The sequence below is a fragment of the Scomber japonicus genome, chromosome 14 (genome assembly GCF_027409825.1).
Source record: "Scomber japonicus isolate fScoJap1 chromosome 14, fScoJap1.pri, whole genome shotgun sequence".
In the NCBI taxonomy this organism is placed as follows: domain Eukaryota; kingdom Metazoa; phylum Chordata; class Actinopteri; order Scombriformes; family Scombridae; genus Scomber; species Scomber japonicus.
Window position 1 is genome coordinate 33,681,826 of NC_070591.1, and position 23,731 is coordinate 33,705,556.

Consider the following 23,731-nt stretch of genomic DNA (forward strand, 5'->3'; position numbering starts at 1 on the left):
CGATATTGTCCATTGTGTTTACATGCGTGTTTGTTTACATGAGAAAAGTGCATAACAAGTGTTTGGTAGAGAGAGAGAGAGAGAGAGAGAGAGAGGGTGTGTTGGCACTGCTGAGTGGAGCAGAGAGTAACTGTTCTGAAGTCAGCAGCTGTGAACACAGCAGTGAAATCTGGGTTCAATTTAGTGAATAAAACTATGAGCCAACTTCCTGCGTCCTGTTTGCCACCTGCTGATAAAAGTGAAGGGGTTAGCCCTCAAGTTAGCCACCATGGGTTAGCCTAGTTTGGCCAGACTCATTTAAGGTGGACCGACCTTTAAGGTGGACCAGAGAGCGGAGAAATGTCTGACTGCTGAGTCTCTGCTGAGTTTTGCTGCTGTGGTGCTCATACATTTGCTTTTGTTTTCTTTTTTAACAGAAATTGACTCGTATGAATATGAACTATTAAACTCATAAAATCCCTTTTTTGTGAGCATCACACTCACCCCAACATATAACAATGGCTCCTGACATTTCAGAAAAAAACCCAAATTCACCTGAAACGCTTCACTCCCACTATCAAACTGATGCTAGATGTGTGGGCCATGTATGTAGGCTGCAGATAAGATTATGTGATCAAAAGCTACAGGAATAACCCTTGTGATGAGATTGTTTTGTCTGCTACTGATTACAGGGTCAAGAATGAACTTTTGGCCGCGCAAATTGTGACGTGTGTGTGTCTTGGAAGGAAAGTTGGGTGTAGTGTGAAAGTGTTAAATTCCTGCAAACCCATCTCAGTTTTCATTTCTCTGTTTCCTCCTTGTCTGTGCGTCTCTCCTGCTCTGTCTGTCTCCTCCCCTCTGTCTCTATCTGTAGCAAGGCTACACACTGATATTTGCAGAGCTGTCCTGCACACCAACCTTTGTTTCCAGTAAACTCTGAATCTATTAATAGACTCTGTGTGTGTGTGTGCGTGTGTGTGTGTGTGTGTCAAAGACAGGGGGAGAGTGTTTGTAGAAGTTATTGGACAGACAGAGTTAACCCTCAGCACTTAAAGCAGCCTGTTGTGTATCACTGTCCCTCTGAGTACACATAATACAGGATCATGAATTGCGTGGCAGAGGTCACCTGGCGGTAATGTTTGTGTGGATCAGAGAAAGGTAAGTGCATCCCTAAACACTGCTGTGTGTGTGTGTGTGTGTGTGTGTGTGTGTGTGTGTGTGTGTATTTAGATGGTAATCTTCAAGCTCTGGGTTATTCTATTTTTATATTATATTTTGCCATAAAGCAGGTGATTTTGTGGACTTTTTGATAATGTTGCCTTAATTTTTGGTGTGTGTGCATTGCACTTTGCAGCAGGCAGAGGACACACTGTGTTAATGAAGTTGATGAAGTTTGTCCGATGGTGGCAACCACATATTGACCAAGAACAGCATCATTTACCAATGAAGCCAAAGCTATTTAGGCTTGCAATAATCTAATCCCACTGATAATTTCTGGGATTAACAGAAAAGGTTCTCATCTCTACTAAAACACTACTGTATTGTAATTATTATTAATCTTTCTGTTGACACATTTAACACTGATGGAACAGTATAACTAAATATGTTTGCTTTGTTAAATACGACTACACTGTGTGTATCACATATTTAACTTCAAACTCTATTTGCAGATCTAAGTGCACAGCTGAGTCTTTGATGGAGTGTGTTCTGGAGTGTAGTTGTGGCATTTTGGTTTTCAGGAATGTTCATTTGTTACATGTGATCCTGAAATAAAAAACAACTGAATACATAATCATAATCAGTATAATTCAAGGTTCCATACCAACAGCGACATTTATGTGAGTAAGTGGTCAGGGTCAGGCCTCTTAACACCATGTCATTGTAGTGGATTGTATAATCACACAGTAAAGTGTATACCTCTTTGGATGAAGGCCATGATAAGGCATGGTCGTGTTTTCCAATGAAGTTAACTGAATGTGGTGAAGGTCCCTGACAGTGAAAAATGCAGATGGTGACACAGAGGTAGCACATGGCTACATGGTCTATACTCCTCCTGGGCTAGAGCCAGAGTAAATGAGTGGCTGGTTAAGATACAGTATATATAAATACTGAATGGACGTTTGTCAGGTGGACAACAACATAGAGTATCTCACAGAAGTGAGTACACCCCTCACATTTTTGCAAATATTTTATTATATCTTTTCATGGGACAACACTATAGAAATGAAACTTTGATACAATTTAACAGTAAATCTATAAGCTATACAAGCTGTACAGGCATATCAAAGTTTCATTTCTATAGTGTTGTCCCATGAAAAGATATAATAAAATATTTGCAAAAAAGTGAGGGGTGTACTCACTTTTGTGAGATACTGTATCTCCAAATAGATGCTAATGATACAGGCTGTTTCAGAATCAGTTGCTTTTTTAGTTTGAAGCAGTTTTCTGCCCATTTGGAGTAACTTTCATTTAGCCTAGCGGGTAAACTTTGTTTTGGGTGATAATATGGGCTACTTTTTTACCATCTGGGTGATTTCCACTGATGAAAGTTAGGCTATCAAACTTTTAAACAATGCTGTTTGAGGCTGTAGGGAGTATGGAGTGGTCTCATGGTCTTTTATTATGGGGTGTGTGCAGTATGTGTTATGTGCAATGTGTTTTACCATGTGGTCAGTGCAATTTATTGTTGTGATTGAATAAGCTGGTTCTTTTTTGTTCATATGTAGTTTGTTTTACTGGAACTGCGGCGGCATTTATGTGCGCAGCCTTTGAGTTTCCCTACGGGGACAATAAAATATATCATATCATATATTCCAATAAATCAGCCTCTCCTCATCTGAGTAGGACGAGACTAACACTGAGTTCAGTAGGCTGAAACTGCCTTCATGTCAATTACCTAAATTACCAGCTTCTGACTCGTAAACTGCACTCATGTTAACATAGAATTAAAAAAATGTTTCTTAAAGCTCCAATATCCAACTAAGCACTTAACAATATCGAAGTGACTGTAAAATAAACAAACATCAGCAAAAGACTGACAATTAAGATCCATTTATGCTCAACGTATGTACGTAAATCTATACGTCCTTTTCAAACGATGTTAGCGTCACTGCTCACATACTTCCATGCGTCCCTTACGTTGGCATGGATGTTAACCAATACATCCACCAGGGGGCAGCGCATAGTCAAAAGTTTATGACTATGCTATGTTTTATGAACGCACAACCTTTCCTCAAAAATTTCCTCCATTGTTATTTCTTCTTCATGTCTCACTAGAGCTATGTATTGGGTAGTGACAGCAACACTGCCCCCCCCCCCCCCATGGTTTCCGGTGGTACTGCTCCGTTTGGTCCGTATCCGTAAGCTTTATGGAAACGTGCAGAAATATGGACGAAATGAATGCAGAGCACGGACAGAAGGCTCCGTCTGTATCCGTATCCGTATTTAACATTGAGCATGAATGGGCCTTTAATGTAATGAAACCCACATTTAATTGATTTGGTATTATATTGTCATTGCACAGTCATTTAATATTTACACAACTATTCATACACTAACTGTCTTGATGATGTGAACTTTCACATTCTCTAGTCTTTTACATGGGAATTTCTTAGTATATAAGAGCTGTTCATACTTTTTATATTAAAGCGGCATTAAGCAACTCTTTTACCTTAAGATAACAGCTTCAAAACATTCCTGTCATGCGCTAAATTCCATGCTATGTACAGCTGTAGTTATAAACATACCTGCAGAAGGATATGCCTCAGCTGTCCTTTGTGTTTAGTGCTAATTAGCACATTTTTGCCTGCTAGCATGCTAAACTGCTCAAGATGGTAAACATTACCTGCTAAGTACCAGCATGATAGCATAGTGATATGAGCATTTAGCTCAAGCATTGCTGCAGTATGTGGAAGTACAGCCTCTCAGAGCTGCTAGCATGGCTGTAGACTAGTTTTAGGATTGGTTTATTTTCCAAGATCTTTCTACAGCTGTCTCACCACCACAAACCCAATATTTGGATCCGAGATACCTCAACAGGTCTGCCACCTCATGGGCTTGGTTCTTATACAGTCAAGCTCAGTTCAGCCATCTAATGTCCTTTCTATCCACATACATGCAGTTCACCCTTCTTTATCTCTATCAACACCTCAAGTTCCTATCCAAATGCCACCTGCCTCTTTGTCCCATGTGCCTTCTCACTAAATATACCCCCAGTACCATCTCAAGTGGTCAGCAAAGCTCAAGTAGTCTATGGTCCTCAAAGTCAGTTGCCACCAGCTCAGGGGACTCCAACCATGGTTAGCAATACAACCTCCACCTATCCCTATACCTCAAGTGTCATCAACCAGTTCACAGCCATCTGCTTACCATCCAAGTAATGTAGCTTCATACCAGTGTCATTGTGTTCCTCAGCAACCAGTGCAGCAGCTTCAAGCCCAACACTTATGCCCCACAGTTTTCTGGAGTTCCCTCTATTCCAACCTTCCTTTTGTCTGTGGCTCAAGATATCCATCTCAAGTTGAGGAACCCTCACTCCTAGTTATTTAATCCATAACAACCCTCATGTAAATGTAGACGATGGCTTTCACTAACCTTCTACAAGTAGAGGAACCTGAACCGTACAATTGTCATATCCTGTTGGATCATATATGTCTCCTAGGCATGAGACTACATGATAACGGTATGATAACCTTAGGTAAAAATATCACGGTTTCACGGTATTATGATTACAGCTTTAAAATGTGATATTTTGAAATGTCTGTATTTAAAAACAAAAAAATGTTTTTTTTTTTCCCATTGAGCAGTCTTATTTTTAAACATACGCTATATAGAACATGATGGAACATTAGTAAATATGTATTTAAAATAAAAAAAAAATAAAAAAAATAACTGAATTCTTTCTTTAAAAAAAAAAAAAAAGTGCAGTCCTTTAACTGAGGCTAAACCTGCAACTCAAGTCACGACATAAATGAATTCTTTTTTGTGAAAAACCCAACACAAAATGCAAATAAATGCAATCACTTAACCTGTGGCTCAAGATCACAACATAAATAACTGAAAAAAGTAAAAACACTTCTAATATAAATATAAATGAATAAATAAATGCAGGCAGGAGCTTAAAACTGAATCTCAACAGTTTTTGGAGACTTGCTCACTATTGGATGTATTGCCTCCTCGCGCTGCTACTGTCCGCAAGCAGGTTTTGCACGTTGGGATCTTCTTCCTCCAAGCCACGGCTGTCTGTCTGTCTTTTTACGGTACCCGAAGTATAAATACAGCCAACTTGGCGCTTTTAGACGGGGGGAAAGTTCGAGGGGCTCGCCTCCTTCAGCCATACTGCAGCCTGCAGAGCTACCTGCTTGTAACAGCAGGAGGTGCGCGGGAGGAGGACTACTTTATGCTGCAGCTGCACACGACCTGAGCGACCTCCACTTTCTGTCTGACGAGATGTCACATTTTTAAAAAACCCGCTCATACCGCAGGAACGGTATGACAGAAAATTTTAGTGGTTTTGAAACTGTGACTTTTTCATACCGTGGTATACCTTGAAACCGGTAACCGGCCCATGCCTAATGTCTCCCCTCTGCTTTCCTACGCCAATGACCTACAACCTTTCACCAAGGCACTGGCAGCCTAAAGGGGTGTTCACACCAAGAGCGATGTCGCGCATCGAGATTACATGTAAAGTCAATGCAAACACGCGATTTACTGTTTTGCGGCGCGATACACGCGTCACACGCGACGCGATGGACGCGATGCTGCGAAAATCGCGTCAACGCTCGAGTTGAAAATATTGAACTTTTGCAGCGACATCGCGTGACGCCATTCCGCAGCAGCCTATCAGCGTTGAGATTCTCCTGATGTCGCTGACGTCACTGACGTCGCCGTCCTGGATCACTCTTCTGCAAGACGGAGGACAAACTCATTGTTGCCGTGACAGCTCACCCCGTGCTTTATGACACGTCATGTCTCCTTTACCGGGATCGGTACAAAAAGGAGCAGGCGTGGAGTAAAGTAAGCGAGGTGGCTGGATTACCTGGTAAATATGTAAATATGTATTTGTTGCGTGTCTGCAGCTATTGGTTAGCATTAGCCCCAGTTAGCGTAGCTGGCTTTAAGTTACTGGTTTACTAGATTCAACAGTTAATTTATGTGTGTTCTTGTCAGTTGATGTGTGTCGCAGAAGGTGGAAGAGCCTCAGGGACACATATATGAGGGAGAGGAGGAAGGGGACAGAGTCAAGGAGTGGGGCAGCAGCAGGGACAGCGAAGAAGTGGAAGTACTTTGCGGTCCTGTCTTTCCTCGACCCCTTTGTTGCCCCCCCGTGAAACAAGCGGGAACATGGGGGTGGGGGTCGAGGAAGATGGGGCCGTGGAGTACAGCGTAGGGTCCATGGAGGACGAGGGAGAGACAGCAGGCCCATCAGGGATTACCATCGGAGGTTTGTTGATGAATGAACACGCACACAGAAACGACATGGAAACTAGTTTTTGTATAAAATGATAACTGACTTGTATTGATGTGTCAGTACAGATATTTTCACAGCCTGCACTAAAAAAATGTCAATAACTAATCTGTACTCTCACCTATACCAAACCTACAAGTTAAAATGTGAAGAATGAAGGGCACTAAAACATCATTTGCTTTAAAGTGTTAGGATAGATATTGCTATGGCTAGAACAGTATGATGTATTAAATGACTGCATCTGTAAAATGCTTTATGTGCTGTAATTGTTAGAATAACCTAGTCAATTAATATACTGTATGAACAAAAAAAACTAAGACATGTTTGTCACTACTACAGCCCAAGCAGATTCTGACATTGAGCCAGAGTCTGCTGGTGCTCCCCCTGATGATGGTCCAGCTGTCTCTCCCGCTGCTGTCTCTCCCACTGCTGTCTCTGCTGCTTCAGTGCCAAGAGGTATGTACAAGACATATTAAGATAGTTTAATAGATAATTAATTTAAGATATTTAAACAAATATTAATTTGGATATTGAGTTACTTCTCAATATCCAATATATTGACTAGGTTATTCTAACAATTACAGCACATAAAGCATTTTACAGATGCAGTCATTTAATACATCATACTGTTCTAGCCATAGCAATATCTATCCTCCACAACACTTTAAAGCAAATGGTGTTTTAGTGCCCTTCATTCTTCACATTTTAACTTGTAGGTTTGGTATAGGTGAGAGTACAGATTAGTTATTGACATTTTTTTAGTGCAGGCTGTGAAAATATCTGTACTGACACATCAATACAAGTCAGTTATCATTTTATACAAAAACTAGTTTCCATGTCGTTTCTGTGTGTGTGTTCATTCATCAACAAACCTCCGATGGTAATCCCTGATGGGCCTGCTGTCTCTCCCTCGTCCTCCATGGACCCTACACTGTACTCCACGGCCCCATCTTCCTCGACCCCTGCCCCCATGTTCCCGCTTGTTTCACGGGGGGCTACAAAGGGGTCGAGGAAAGACAGGACCGCAAAGTACTTCCACTTCTTCGCTGTCCCTGCTGCTGCCCCACTCCTAGACTCTGTCCCCTTCCTCCTCTCCCTCATATCTGTGTCCCTGAGGCTCTTCCATCTCCTGCGACACACATCAACTGACAAGAACACACGTAAATTAACTGTTGAATCTAGTAAACCAGTAACTTTATGACGGGAAAGCCAGCTACGCTAACTGGGGCTATGCTAATGCTAACCAATAGCTGCAAACACGCAACAAATACATATTTACATATTTACCAGGTAATCCAGCCACCTGGCTTACTTTACTCCACGCCTGCTCCTTTTTGTACCGATCCCGGTAAAGGAGACATGACGTGTCATAAAGCACGGGGTGAGCTGTCACGGCAACAATGAGTTTGTCCTCCATCTTGCAGAAGAGTGATCCAGGACGGCGACGTCAGTGACGTCAGCGACATCAGGAGAATCTCAACGCTGATAGGCTGCTGCGGAATGGCGTCACGCGATGTCGCTGCAAAAGTTCAATATTTTCAACTCGAGCGTTGACGCGATTTTCGCAGCATCGCGTCCATCGCGTCGCGTGTGACGCTGTATCGCGCCGCAAAACAGTAAATCGCGTGTTTGCATTGACTTTACATGTAATCTCGACGCAAAATCGCGTCCAACGCTCTTGGTGTGAACACAGCTTTAAGAGTGGACAGTGTGGTCATCCCCATCACTGGCCCTAAAAGGAGATACAGACCATAGTAAATCTCCCTAAAATGGCTTGTGGAGATGCTGAGGAGTGACAAAAAAGTTTAAAATCAAGTTTCCATCAGCACCATCCTCCATGGTGCTGACCAGACATCTCCATGTAAACACACCGCATAACGACATTAGTCACAACCCCAAATGAGGTATCCATGTACATACTGTCAGTCAACCTCCCATCACCTGCAAGAACTTAAAACTGAAGCACAGAAAAAGTAGTAAAATGTTTAAAGGAACAAAATAGCTATTTGAAAATTTGATAGCCTATACCTAAAGTAGTCTGAAGTAAGAGAAAGTAAAAGAAAGTTAAGACTGAAGAAACTGGCCGTGATTTAACTTAATTGCTGACCTCTGTTCTACAGTGATTGTATGTTGGGCTCTGAGCACCTAACCCTAACCTGACCTGTACTGTGCCAGACACTGAAACCTACTCTGCTAACATGCTACTTTCACTACAAAGCATGTGTAGACACAATATAACCCCTCGAATGTCCACATTTACTTGTGAACTAATTCTTTAAGAAATCCTTAGAAAGTTTGGAACTTGGACCATTCATAGCTACGTCGGGCACTTTAATTTGTGGATTCAATCAACCTTAACTAATTTGACCCCGTCCTAAATGACTCACTGAATTCCAGAGCATACGACACCTTACTGAAAATGTAGGAGAGACAATAAGAGCTGGGGTTGAATTCTTTTTGTTCGGCCAGGCAGCAGGATGTGTAGTCAGTGTTTTTGTTTAGGCAGACATTTTTAGAAGCCCAGAGAGACAAAACAATGTGTGCAACGTCATTAGAGTGGAGTATGGGATGGGTTGACCCCACTCACACAAGAACAGAGCAACAATGCGGGAACATAAGTGCACACACACAAACACACACACTTAACCCTATTTGTGAAGTGGCGACATAAAATATTACTCAGAAATCTGAATCAGAATGAGTCACTTCAACGTTGCTGGTTTGTAAGCATGTGTCTAACAGGGTATTTACTGGGTTAACTTATCTTGAATGTTGCTTGGATTTGAGACAGGAAGACGCACAGAAACAAACACTAAACGTGCGCACAAGTATATTGTGATACATTTCCTGCTCTGCTCTTTTCCACTTTACCTTGTGTGGTCCCTATATTTAGCTCAGTGCAGGGAAACCAACCAACACAGGCAGGAAAACTAAGTTGGGAAAGAATTGAAGGAAGTCTACTGGCCATTTAGACAAACAACTCACACACTGGGATCAGCGCTGCCTGTACTGTATGGCCGAGAGAGACAAAGGACTTCAGAATAGATAGAGGGGCATCTAAAGAAAAGGGGATGGGAAATTTTTCGATCCAGTACCGACGTCTGAGAGAGCTATGCTGGGTTTAGTAGCGGTCTTGATGATCCCGGTGGATTTGGGTTTTGATGTGGATTTGAACGTGCAGAAGGTGGATCTATATATGAGCATGTTTTAAAAGGTGGATCCATGTGGTCTGTTGGTAGATCTTGGCAGACTGAAGGTCTCAGATGAGGTAAGGTGCATATGTAGTTGCCTAAATGTTTGTATGGGAATGTGCAACAACTAATAGACTAAGACATAAGTCTGTAGTCTTTATCTTAATTAGTACCTCAAATATCCAGCTGATTTCATTCCTAAAGTGAATGTTAATGTGCTGCAATAGAATTTTGTGGCAGTTTTGTGCTGGTTCTTTTGTTGCACACTCATATCTGTCAGATATTAAGCAGGACACTTGTTTTTGTCAGGACTTTAAAGGATAAGTTTGCAGTTTTTCCTGTTCATACTGACTGTTAAAAGATCTCCTTTTAATGGAAGTGATGGAGGACAAAATCCACAGTGTGTCCACACAGTCATTTAAAAGTAGATGATCAGAAGCTATTGAGCTTCATCAGTGTGAGTTATTCATATCAAGTGATATCTGACACATTTACAGTCTTTTTAGCATCAAACTCCCTCTTAGTGTTTCCTGTTGAGCTGTGGTGGAAGTATAGTAACAAAAAGACTTAGGTACTAAAAACACTGTAATGCTGAAACATAGAAGACTTGATTTGACTCATTCAGACAACTGAAGCTCCATATTAGCTTCAGATCAACTTTTAAATACAGTTTTACACAGCAGGAGGACTGTTGATTTAGTCCTCCATCACTTCCATTGTTAACACATTATGAAGGGATCTTCTAATGGTCAGTATGAACAGGAGGAATCATTACAGCAAGAAAAACAGTGTTCAATGTTGATTTGGGACCTGACTGTTGTTTTAAGAAATACTTTGACTGTGAACCCGTCCTTTCAGGGTTGATTATAGTTGCATGTGCTTGATAGTTTTATGGTAATTGTGTGTAACACATAAGAGTCTGTCATGTGTACAGTGTGATCCACTCTATTGCGTGGCAATCATTGCCTCCCGGATGAGGTAAAAGGACTAAAGGCGCTCAATTTGTAATGAGGGGATACTCTTGTTTGACTTAAATTACATATTAAAACATAGTCAGTGTATGATTTCACTAGTAATAATAATCTTCTTGTATTGTTTGGTATTCCTGAACTAGCCTTTAAGCTATTGTAGTCTGGGGCTTGCACAGATTGCATCATGGTTGCTTGTAGGTTGTTTTTTTCATATATACATAGCTTCATTTCAACCTTCAGCAGTATATATGTTTTATGTTGTTTAATTCAGCACTTCAAGTAGCAAAAAAATAAATAAAGTTTCAGGTTCTGTTTTGAGGTCTGTCTAGCTTCCTCTCTCAATTTCTTTCCCCTCTAGGTAGCAGGTTACATAATACTTTTTTTTTTACTACTCACTTTTTTTATTTCTTGTGTGTTTTTGGTTGAAACTGGAGCACACACACACACACACACACACACACACACACACACACGGTTTTTGAGCAGACTGCATGTTGCAATGTGCCACCCTGTGTCTTTAACTGCTCTAATGACCCCTGACCTTCCCTCTAGAGCCACAGACCAAACTGCCACCGGGCCAAAGTGTCTCTCCGCATCACAAAATGTCACAATCATATTGGCGGTTTGCCTACTCAGCACATTAATATTCCTCAGAGAATGAAGCCTTTCCATCACTGACACTCCATGACTTTTCTCCTCGCACCTCACCTTGGACTAAATGTCACGTTTGCATAAAAGATATCTCATAATCTAATAGGCACATTGGGGTGATATTCCCTGATTACATTTATGACCCCCCCACCCCCCACAAAAAACAACAAAAACACTCAGAATGTGGCATATAGATCCATCTTGGTATTAATTTAAATGACATAACTTGAATCTTAAAGGCAACATCAAATCTTCTGGCTGCTTTACTGTGTGTGGGACACTGCTGCATATTCTAATTCATCATTTCGGCGCCAATAACACCAGTATGATGACTTCAGGTCTTACAGGTTAACACGTGGGCGGCTTTTGTGAAAACGTACGTAAAGCTCACAGCTTCCCTTCACTGTGGGTACACATGCATTCATAATGAGCTGCTGCTGCTGCTGCTGCTGCTGCTGCTGCTGCGGCGGCGAAAGACACATGCAGCATCTGATTAGCATAATTATTTTGCTGGTCGTCACCTAAGTAACTGCGCAGAATGCACTGAGGGTAATCTGACTCTGTATGAATGTATGAAACGGTTCCACCTGGCTGCAGTTTGTCCCAACCAGAGTGAAGTTACCAGTGAGTTTAATAAAACAACCACACTGACTGCTGCAGTAACTGTTTCCCTGCTTTTTCTTCTTCTACATGTATCATGTTAGAATAGAATAGTGGAATAGTGAGTGATGATGACATTATATCAGTGTTTCTAGGTTGTTCCAGATTTGCTGTTTTTAGGGTTGCAAAGGGGTGGAAAGTTTCCGGTAAATTTCCGGAAAGTTTCCGGTAAATTTCCATGGGAAGTTAAGCTGGGGAATTTTGGAAATATTCCAAATTGGAAACTTTCCATGGGAATTATGGGAATTAAATGGGAATTTATGGCAACTGAGGGTAATTTAGTGGAAAGGTATCATCATTTGATTGATTAATTGGATAAAAAAAGTCCACCCCTTCATTAAAAATCATTATTTTAAGTTGACGATAAAAAAAGGTGCACAATGTCGCTTGATGTCCCTGAGCTGTTGAAGTTATATTAAATTATACAATTATTTATAATTTAATATTAAAAAAACAACTAAATGTTATTATTCTTAATGGTTTCACACACAACTCTGAAAAAATACAACAATGTGTCTGTGAAGCTACACATCCCTGAGGGGGGGGGGGGGTGTCCAATGTATCCTGGTGGAGATACAACTCATAAAATCCAAAAATATGTTTTTAAAACTATTAGTTATTGTTATGTACTTAGGTGTAAATGATATAACTAGTAACATCAAAGTTCCACTGCTGTCTGTTGAAGTGATATTTACTGTATAAATTTAGTTTATTTGGTTTTGACCAGTTTTATTTTTTCCATCATAAGGCTAAATATAGCACTTACACATAAAAATATCCCTAAATATATATTACCATATAATGTCATCAACACCACAGGCTCAAAAGTCTGGCTTCAAGTTGTGTGCTCTGAGCTCAAAAGTGTGGTCTAGGATTGTAGAAATCATCTGTGCATGTGATGGAGGAATGTACAGTGCATGTAGGGGGCGTGGTCTCAGTATACACAGTGCATGTAGGGGCGTGGTCTCAGTATGCACAGTGCATGTAGGGGGCGTGGTCTCAGTATACACAGTGCATGTAGGGGGCGTGGTCTCATTATACACAGTGCATGTAGGGGGCGTGGCCTCAGTATGCACAGTGCATGCAGGGGGCGTGGCCTCAGTATGCACAGTGCATGTAGGGGGCGTGGTCTCAGTAGCCCTGCAGTAAACAGTGTGCTATGTGAGCATGTGATAGCATAGATATTCAACTGTACTGCATGATATCTGGTTGTTTAAGTCAGGATTATGCTAAAATATTATTTTACACAACTATATTTAAGTTCCCTAATAAGAACATACCTTCAGTTTAGTAAATTCCCAGTTAATTCCCGTTAATTCCCGTTAATTCCCATGGAAAGTTTCCAAGTTTGAAAATTCCCGGAATTTTGCAACCCGAGCTGTTTTGTTTTTTTCTGAATATTCCTAAAACTGTTGTGTGAGACCCAGCAGGCTAAAAAAGGGTCCCTGTTTTTGGAAGAGTCTCAGTGACAAATATGGTCCCCTGTCTTTATTTGGAGGAGATTAGATTTTTCATTAATGTTGATTAAACATTCACATTTAGACCATATTTCACAGGGATTTGCAATAATGGCTTTCAACTGGGAAATGTGGATGTGGTTTCTTGTTAGGTTCCAAAGTGACGATAGGTTATTATTTGCACCTTGTAGAGGATTAAAAAATGTCACTGTTGCAAATCCTGGTCTCAAACTCCAGTCTACACACAGACCTGCAGCTGTATATATGCATCTGTGACACAGAGACAGAGCAGAGCAGAGGAAAGGGACGGAGACGGTGATGTAACCTCGCTGCACTACGAGTCCTGACCTGCATGTGTAGATATTTATAAGAAACATCATTTGTGTTTGTACAGTGTTCGGATTCGGCTTCACCCCTACTACCTAGTTACGACATTTTATATGAAAACATTAAAAGCATTGAAATTATAACTTTGTATGGAGCACATTTCACCTACCAGTGCAACATGACTTTTAGAGAAATATCTTCACACAAATCAACTGAATAAATTCTCATAATAAGTAAATATATTGGTGATTTGTGACACATTGATATTCTAACTGCAGTTTTGCTAGTTGATAAGAGGTTGAAAAGGAAGTTAAAATCCTGGTTAGTGCTCACTGGGAAACTCAAGACTCTTATTTTGAAAATCTGGGGTCCCTTGATTATATCAGATGCAGATTGACTTGCGATAAAATGATGACAAAAAGAAGAATATTATGTGGAGTGTGCGTGTGCACAGATGAAGAGGCAGTAACTGCACATCAGTGTATCGGCCTGTGGATCAGTGGGAATGTTTTGGTAACACATCTAAAAGGAAACTGGAGCGTGCAGGTTTTTCTTTCTCTGCTGGGGTTCAAATGAGAGTCTTTTGTGCTTTATTTCATCTTTGTCACACTCTAAAAAAAAAAAAAAGAGAGAGAGAGAGTTAGGCGTCTGTGCTCACGATCGGTAAACGAAGTGAAGCTTGTGTGCTCTGCTTCTGAGTGCCATCGCGCTGCAGAATGTCAAGTGGCTGTGTGGAGGGCTTCAGACACACTGCACTGTTATTAATACACACATGAAATCTGTGTGTCGGAATCAGCTGATACACAAATCTGACTAAGGGAGTGTTTACGGAAATATGTCTGTTAAAATGAATGTTTATGCTGGTTTGTATTTATAGCGTGGTGCGCTCCGTGCTCCTGCGTGCACACCTGTGAGCACGCAGGGGATTAAATTGAGCCGGCTTTTTTTTTCTGTCGCTGGCTGTGACCTGCTGGTGACATATCAGGTGCACTTCGCCGTGTCTGACCTGACTTGTCTGATGTCACTTTCTGCACGCACGCGCACTGGATGTCTACATTAGTTTGAGCTCGTGTCCAGTGGGAGAGCGAGGGAGAGGGAGCGAGCACAGCGATATGATTAACTGCAGGTCTTTAAATAGACTTCATTAGATTATTTAAGTTGAATGCATGTCAGTATCACAGTGACTCAGCAGTTTGACCTGATTGATGCTAACATGCCACAACCAATCCAAGTCCAGTGTGTTATTCTACAGTGTGTGTTTGTTTTCAATCATTTAACCTATTTGTGAGTGTTTTGGCTGCTTATTATACATTATTTTATTATAATTGGGGTGGGAGACACAGCACAAGAGCAACAAAACAGTAAACCATAGAAATAATATTCTGGCAGAAAAACTATGTGACAGTGGTTTTAATCATTTAAAAGCAGTGATAAAAAACACTGATTTAAACAAATGTGGAGTAAGTTATGGTAAACCGTTGTTTTCTTTGCAATTTGTGATATATTCATATTATTTGTGAGTGCTCATTCAAACACAGATATTACAGCTTTCTTGCCAAAATGCACATTGGGAGTTGTAGTTCAACTAACTGACTTTTAATTTCTATGAACACAGGCTTGTACCTTCAACATTTCTATATTTTATAGTTATAATATAGAGCTGTAGAATATGACTTGGATCCTTTTTAAATCCCTTTCATGGGAAAATGGGGATTTTAACTTCCAGAACCAGCAGCTCTCACTCTGCAGCTCTCTCTTTCTTATCCACTGTCTGCCAACAATCTCACAATGCAATGCACCACTTTTTATGTGCAATGTGAAAATGACTGATTACACCTGACAGAGTATTGCTCAGTACTGAGTGTATATAGGGAGAGAATGAGTCAAGAGACTGAGGTTGTGTACACTGTCTATGACATTTTAATTTAACACTGTTAAAAACATCAACTGCATTTTATAACCCATAATATCCTCCTGGGAATTTAAATACAAAGTAGTTGTAGTGTTTGCCTGCAAAAAGCTCTTTCATAATTTGACTTTCTATGTAGGTTTTTTTTTGTTTTGTTTTTAACTTTATCTTTTAACTGGCGGAAGGATTTTAATGATTGTGCTGGGATTTCACATTTAGCCTGCGGAAGCTTGCACAAACGCTTTGAGAGCTAACTGTTAACTAGCACACCTGGGAGCACCGGTACCGGGTCAAGACAAGCTACAACCCAACATCAGCATACCAAAGCCCAAATAGCCAAATTTCCACAGTAAGTTCTGGTGCTAACAGCTTCTACCAACCACAACTAGTCACTTAACTATTACTCTGCACTTTTAGTCCTTTACTAGCCTCCTATTTATTTGTATGTCCCAGTAACACATCTATGACAAATGGCTGTGCTCTCCTCATTCAGCAGACTGTGGAGCTGGAGGGGCAGAGGCTGAGCAGTATTGCACAACTACTAGCTTTCACATATAGCTGGATAATAAATACTAGAACAATCAGCTGGGGTAATCAGAAAGTATGAGTACCTGTAACCTGAGGTGGCTCCAATGTCTTCTTCAGTCTCTTTCGGTGGTGATCGTTCTCATGGCGCTCAGCTGAAAAGTAAATATTTCAAATGTGTTTTTTATGCTGTAGAGTAAATTATAATCCATGAGTGTAGTTGCATCAGATAGTTGTTTGAAATTCGATCCACATAACCAAGAACATGTTAGGCCATGTGTGAATGAGATGGTGTATGTAAATGAGAATTATTAATGTTGTTGCTGGGGGATGAATTAGTTAGATAGATAGGTATTTTATTAGCATGGTAATGCTAGCAGGTAGGTATGAAAGTGAAGCAGCAATATGTTTATGTTTATTTGTACATTAACTGAAATATATGCATATATAGGCATGAAAGGGTTAATCAGAATGTATGAGCCTCCAATCGCCTCTGCTGTCTCATTCTGTGTCAGCACACTGCGGAAAAGTCAAGACAGTTTTTTTAAATGAGATAATGCATGATGACACACCACTGGTTAACAAAGTCAATATATATTGATAATGGAATTTTTGAAAAATGTTATAGGCTATGACACACAGACTAAATAGTAATATAGTGGACACAATGCATGAAAAGGTTAGGCTTTACATGCATAATCACATTGTGAAGTATGATCTAGCTGCTAATGAAAACAGTCATATGTTAAAACAAACATCTAAGTAATCATTTCTATATCTTGGTAAGGATGGGTAATGATCAAGGAAATGTGAATACTCATTACCTCAGAAAAATGTAATATTTTATGCAAGTATTGTCTGAAAAAATAAATGTTCCCTTGTTTTAACCGGTGTTACACCAAAATCTGTGACCGTCAGAAATGGTGACCTGTGTTGCTGGCTCTCTGCTGAAGAAGTTGTTTATAAACCTAAACTTCACCTTAACCTCAGTGAAGACCTCACATCCCTCCCTAATCTAAACAGATAATCTAGACAGTTGAAAAGGAAATGTGTTGATTGTAGATATACTTTATAGATATAGTGATTGTTTATTTTGCAGCTTGGCTGTTTAGTGGTAACAATAATTGTACTTCCAGCATTATCCAACTACCAAAAAAATACTACCGCCAGATGTGTGTGTGTGTGTGTGTGTGTGTGTGTGTGTCCGTCCGTCCGTCCGCAGTGCGTGTATGTGTCTGTGCGTATTCATGGAAACAACATGATCAAAGTTTTTGTTAGGCCAGTTATTATTTAACTCTGGAACAAAAAGGATCTTAACCCTGAGACCAAGAGGAACATAATACGTGAATTCATACTAATAATTATTATTATTAGTATGAGCAAGAGAGCGCAGCGTCCTTATAGCTGTGTAATCTCATGTCAAACTTTTCATGAAACTTGAGAGCACTGATAATAATAACACATTTTATTTGATGCCGCCTTTCAAGTCACCCGTGGTCACCTTACACAGAATTAAAACAACAAACATTATTCATGTCGCGGAAGGATAATTACATGGAAGGCTCTATGGGTGAGTAACTAACAAACTGTAGCATTAGCATTAGCATTAGCTACTGTGTGGATTGTGTTTTGTGGTTTCTTACATGACTTCTCTGACCTTGCCTCAATTTGTCATGCGGCATTTTGGTGGCATCACGAGTATTTTCCAATAGTGATTTACTCTTGATAGGCATGTTGAAATTGGCCGTGGATAAATGTGCCTCTCGCTCCTCCCGTCATTCACGACCCTATGTACAGCGTCTCTACGCATATAATCAGGGGGCTGGCGAAAGGTGAAGGACAGACAGACAGACGGAATGACTAACATCCTGCTCTCCAATTATAGTAGTAGGATAGTATAACATCCAGGACTTGTACGAATTTCCATCTCTTTTCGGCTGCCACTGTAGCCCCCGGGCTCCTCCGGTGTCAGGGCGCCACTCCACACCGTAGTTCACACTAGTCGAGAAAAGCTCCTTCCTCTGTAGCTTCAGCAGCACAGTTTCCACAGCTGGCTTTAATTAGCTTGTGTAGCACAATGCCTTTTTTTTAATCACAATTTAACCTCTTTTGGAATCCTCTGTCTATGTATATAAATGAAGGCATACATACCGGGTGGTCATATTTTTAGCTAACAATTTGTATTTGGCCATTCTAAACACTCCACCGAGTAGCATCCAGCAGGGGGAAGAGGGACTACTTTCTTTCACTGCCCCCACTAGCAGACTTACTATCTCCACCCCGTGGCCTACCGCCCTCAACCGCTTACAGCTCCCCACAAACAACAGCTCCAATTCCCATTCAGACAATAATAACTATCAGGACCACGTCTCACTCATGCCATCAGTTCTCCCCATTAAGACTATAGTGTGGAATAGACTGACTGCTCCTCATTTATCACTAGCAGGTCAACAAAAATAATCTTCAGTACATACGGATCAGCCAATGCTTCTCCATTTACTACAGCCTAGGGTGACTAATGGACCTCTTAACGACTGCTGATGATGGGAAGTGTTGTGTCCTTTTGTCTTGGACCTTACTGCTGCCTTTAATACTGTTGACCATATCATACTGATAGACAGGTTGAGGGATTGGGTAGGATTATCTGGCATAGCCTTAAATTGGTTTTCTTTATATCTGTTAAACAGGAGGTTCTGTGTCTCCATTAATGGCCATATGTCATCTTTTGCTCCTGTCAAGTATGGTGTCCCACAGGGGTCAGCTTTGGGACCATTTTTTTTCCTTTTACATGCTTATTATTAGGCTAATAGACACGGTATTTCTTTTCAATGCCAAGCCAATGACACACACTGGCCTCGGAATGCTGAGTTCACTGATTGACTGTCTCTGTGATGTCAAAGACTGGATGGCACAGAATTTCCTCCAATTTAATCAAGCAAAACAGAAATTGTTGTAGTTCGTTCCCAGAACATTGCTAAAGAGCTCCTACCTTTTATATGGTTCCCTGTCAGAAGACATTAAGCCGGTTGCAAAGAATCTTGGTGCCTGTTTTGATAGCAATTTAAGTTTTGCGCTTCTAAAATGTGTTCTATTTTATTTGTCAGAGACACAGAGACCATTTTACATGCAGTTCCTCACGCAACAGCCTCTACACTTGCTACACAACTTTTTACAAGAACCAAGAGAAGTTTTTTGCACATATTTTGAGAATATTGCACCTGTTTTAGCCTCCTTGCACTGGCTCCTAGTATGTTTTAGAATTGATTTTAAGATTTTCCCATTGACTTTAAAGCTCTTTGTGGCCTGGCCATATTTGATCTGACCTATTAGTTGCATACAAACCTGTTTATAGCCTGAGATCCTTGAGCAGAGGTCATTTAGTTGTTGACGAGACAAGACTGAAAACTAGAGGTGGCAGAGCTTTCTTAGTCAGAGCCCTAAAAGTCTGGAACAAGCTGCCTGAGGAAATTAGGTCAGTGGTTTCAGTGACTTCTTTTAAATTTCTTCTTAAAACATACCTTTATCGCAGAGACTTTCAAGATTTTATTTTATTTCTCATTAACTTCCTGAACCACTGATGTCTAGATTTTTATGGATTTTATGAATCTTACTGTTTGTGCCTTTGCTGGTGACTTTAAGTTTACTGGTTTACTTAGATGTTTACTCTTTGTAAAGCATATACCCCAGATACCAGTCTTCATCCCCTTTGTCTAACCTAACTTGCTGTGCTCTTCAAAAATTAATAGTGGCAGTTGTTTGTATTTTACTTTTTTTATAGTGGTAGAGAAAAACATTATTTTAAATACTGACCTTATGCCTGAAGCTGAGCCATGTGCTTTTACAGTCAAACAAGTCTATTAAATATTCATACTGCCTACTGGAACAGCGCACACATGAAAATGCAAGGTTAAAGCATTATGTTGCAGATTATATAACACCTTGTCCCTCAAGACTCAACATGCTTTAGTATTCATGCTATCTCACGGGATACATCTGTTATGCAATTATCCATTTTGTGAGACTTACTGTTAAGAAAGGAGATTTAAAATATATATTATTAAGAGCAGCAGCAGTGCCTTGGGTTCAACTGGTTGCCCAAATCAACAGAAATGAGCCACTGTATACTGTTCTGCTCGGGGGGGCACATGACCATAGTGGAAATATTTGAAGTTATGTAGTAGAGTTGCAACTAACATTTATTTAAATTACTGAGGAATCTGTCAATCATCATTTCTTTGATTGACTTTATTGTCATTTATAAAATTCCTGAAAACCATAAAGAAACGTTAATCACTTCCCAGAGTCCTTGGTTGGTTTTGTCCAATCAACAGTATCTAAAGAGATTCAGATTTTAATGAAATAAACAGGGTAAAGTAGAAAGAGAATCTGGCAACCATCACTTTAAAACAGACTGGTGGGTGTGCTTTGATGCACCTGTAACCACACCCCAACTGTGATGTTAGACAGTCCTGGGGTACGCCATCATTGCAGCAACGTTAGAAGTGAAGCCTGGAGGTAAGAAAAACAAACATTTCAGGGGTTATTAATTTCAAACCCAAGGTAATTATTAACATGCTGCAACCTATATTAGACAATGCAGCTAAACAGAAAAACTAACACGCAGTGAATGTAGTAACAAATATAAAGGCAGGTGGACAGTGCTGATAACAGCAAGAGAGCTCAAGTCCACTGTTGGTTTCCTAACTTTTAAAAGCTAAATCACAGACTCATTCACACTGAATATGGTACATCTTATTTAGCGTTCTTTAGTGTTCTTTTACTTGTTGCCTTTTCCCATCAGACATAAAATAGATATATACAAGCAAAATACACTAGTTTACAGGCTAAAACTACAGTGCCCAGCTGAAACTTCAGATTTAATTGTTTACATTACATGACATGCTTACATTTTTATTAACAAATGGGAAATCAGAATGTACTGAAAGATGGAATAATATGTTATTGGTTTGTTCTTTTCTTGGGATTTGTTGACTATAACAAAAATATAGAAACTTGCCTGCCTTTCATTGGTGTGACATAGTGACAAGTTGACCTCTCTAGGGTTTTCATACTGGAGTTCTTGTATGCTGTGATAGATTTCAGGAACATGAAAAGCAGTTAAGCAGATAATAACTAAGGAGCTATGCATCGAAATGTGGCTGACCCTCTTTGAGGTTTACTTTGATAATGTGGGTGAACATAACTTTTCTTTTTTTCATGCATGCCACTAGTCATCCAAGAATATCCTCGGTTCCAGTATTAGCTCAGTTCAGTACACATATTGCTACAGTTGGATGTTATGAAAAAACTCTCAACACAGCTCACTGTCCTTCAAAGTCTTGTGTATATAGTTCCCACATTCTTCACAGTGTCAGCTGGTCATTTTTTAAAACTACAAAACCACAGTTTGGGAATGTCTGTCAGAGTTCTATTCTAACTGAACCCCTTGAATCAATGAAACAATCTGAATCTAACTTGTACCTCCTGAGACCAACAACTGTAATAGAATGGTCATTTTTGACATTTCATTCTTTAGAGTACTAAAGCTCACCAAACTAGAAATTTGTTGGGGGGGGGGGGGGGGGATTATAGGAATGAAGTTACTAAATTTGTGTATTTTGGATGTGTAATGTGTGCTCCCAAGCAAGTCTAACTTTTCTACATTCTCTAAATGACATTAACAAGTTAGCAAAAGTTACCACGAGAACCATGTCAAATCTGCACATGTGTTTATTCATTATTTAGTTTAAAAAATCATTCTTATCTTATTTATCTCCTTGGGTTCATGGACAATGACATGTATGATCTAATTCATCTTCAAAATACAAACTTTCACATTTATGATCAAGAAGATAATTAACTTACTGTTTATGGCAGCAAGTCAATGGTTAATAAGCCACACACAGCATCAAGTTTCATTTAATATATTATTTCAGTATGATTGTTTAAACCTATTCTATGATGCAGACACCAAAATTTAAAGCAGCATCATTTTTTGGCCACTTGGGGGCATCACTGGGACTTTAATCAACAGATATTGATTAGTGCACCTAATGAATTAAAGCAGCAACCAAATTAGAATAACATCCAGCCTTTTTTCAGTAGTTTTTGCTGCCCTACCACAGCAACTACGTAGTCACACTAATGTAAGTAGAAAAATGAGATCACCTTAAAACTAAGATAAATCATTTTGTTATTTTTACTTTGTTACTCATCTGTATATTTTGGTGCCCTTTTACCCCCCAAACCCACCAAAAGGGCACACTTAAAGATGACAGGCATTACTGGGGTTAGGTAGAGTCTAGTCTATCCTTTTTTATGTACTATGTGTTTATAATGCTACAAATAGAACTCATTAGAAGCTAATGAAGTACAGTGGATGGGATTAACCAGCCTGTAGAGGTTATGTACTCACTGATGAAACAGGACATATGAGTTGCCGTGAGAACGCACATGCGCACACACGCATAGACACGGAGGCCATCTGCTTAAGCCGTCCTGCCAGCTGTCTGAATCCAAGGTTGATGTAACATCTGTCTGCAGCAGTAGACTAAACATGAGTCTAACCTGTCTAGTTTGCTCTGACTGTCAGATTCATTCCAAACACTGCTACCTGTTTAGTGTGTTGTTTAGTGTGTCTGCTCTCACATGCATCCCAGTGAGAACAACGGTCAGTTTTAGATTGTTCTATTCAGGCAGCTATATAAGAACTTTACATATGTTTTAACAGGAGGGATTAGGTTACAGTACAGTCAAGTGTACAGTTAAGGCATGATCTACTGAAGCTTACATCTGTGTTACATCTGGTGTAATTGAGGCATTAGTATGATTACCATACATTTAACATGTGGTTGCCTAAAAATAGAAAGAGAAATTTGGTTTAGTACTGAGAATTACCCATTTTGGCATAAATAATGATCTTTTTATCACATAAAATTGTGTGACTTTCTTTAGTCACTACAGAACTTTCTAGAAATGTAAAAAAAAAAGTGATATTAAAGCTGCTCTAATCAATATTTAATGGATCAAATCACTATATGCAAGGTGAATTGTGTCACTAGTAGTAACTACAGATATATCAATGTTTCCCTTAAAGGATAGTGAAGTGATAAAGGAAGAACAGAGCTAAAAAGGAGAGCAAATATTGGAATTACAGGCTGCTAATGACACGCACAACTCCTAATGAATTGTAATGTTATTCTATGTGTGCTGGATTTAAACAGGCAGATGGCTAAAATCCTTAATTTTTTTTAACCCCCCCTAAATGTATTGATTGACTTGTGACACATAGATAGAGTAACCTCATTTATTGTGTTTTATGTTTCAATTGGGATCACAAATGTTAAAAGTTTTAACTGTTCATTTTAGCCCACTGAAACTAAAAACTATAAATCGGACCAATCTAAATGAATCTAAATGAAGGGGAAAAATGCTGATAGGGTCTTTAGGAAAACATTTGTGTCAGTTTTATTTCAATAAAAAAATGTATTGTCATATTTTTGTGGTGTTTCCCTCTCAAAGTGTGCAGGTTAAAATGTAAGCGTGTAGTGATATGTAGTAGATTAAGGCAAGGTTGTGTTATCAGTGGAAGGTTT

The 23,731-nt window shown here is 39.7% G+C and overlaps 1 protein-coding gene across 1 annotated transcript in view; it reads left to right on the forward strand.

Annotated features, from left to right (window-relative positions):
- Positions 1-1,034: 1,034 nt before the first annotated feature.
- Positions 1,035-23,731, forward strand: part of rasgrp3 (RAS guanyl releasing protein 3 (calcium and DAG-regulated)) — a 57,065-nt gene continuing 34,368 nt past the window's right edge. Inside the window, exon 1 of the mRNA XM_053333061.1 lies at positions 1,035-1,137. The gene's annotated coding sequence lies outside the window, so the exon portion shown is untranslated. The remainder of the gene's footprint in view (positions 1,138-23,731) is intronic.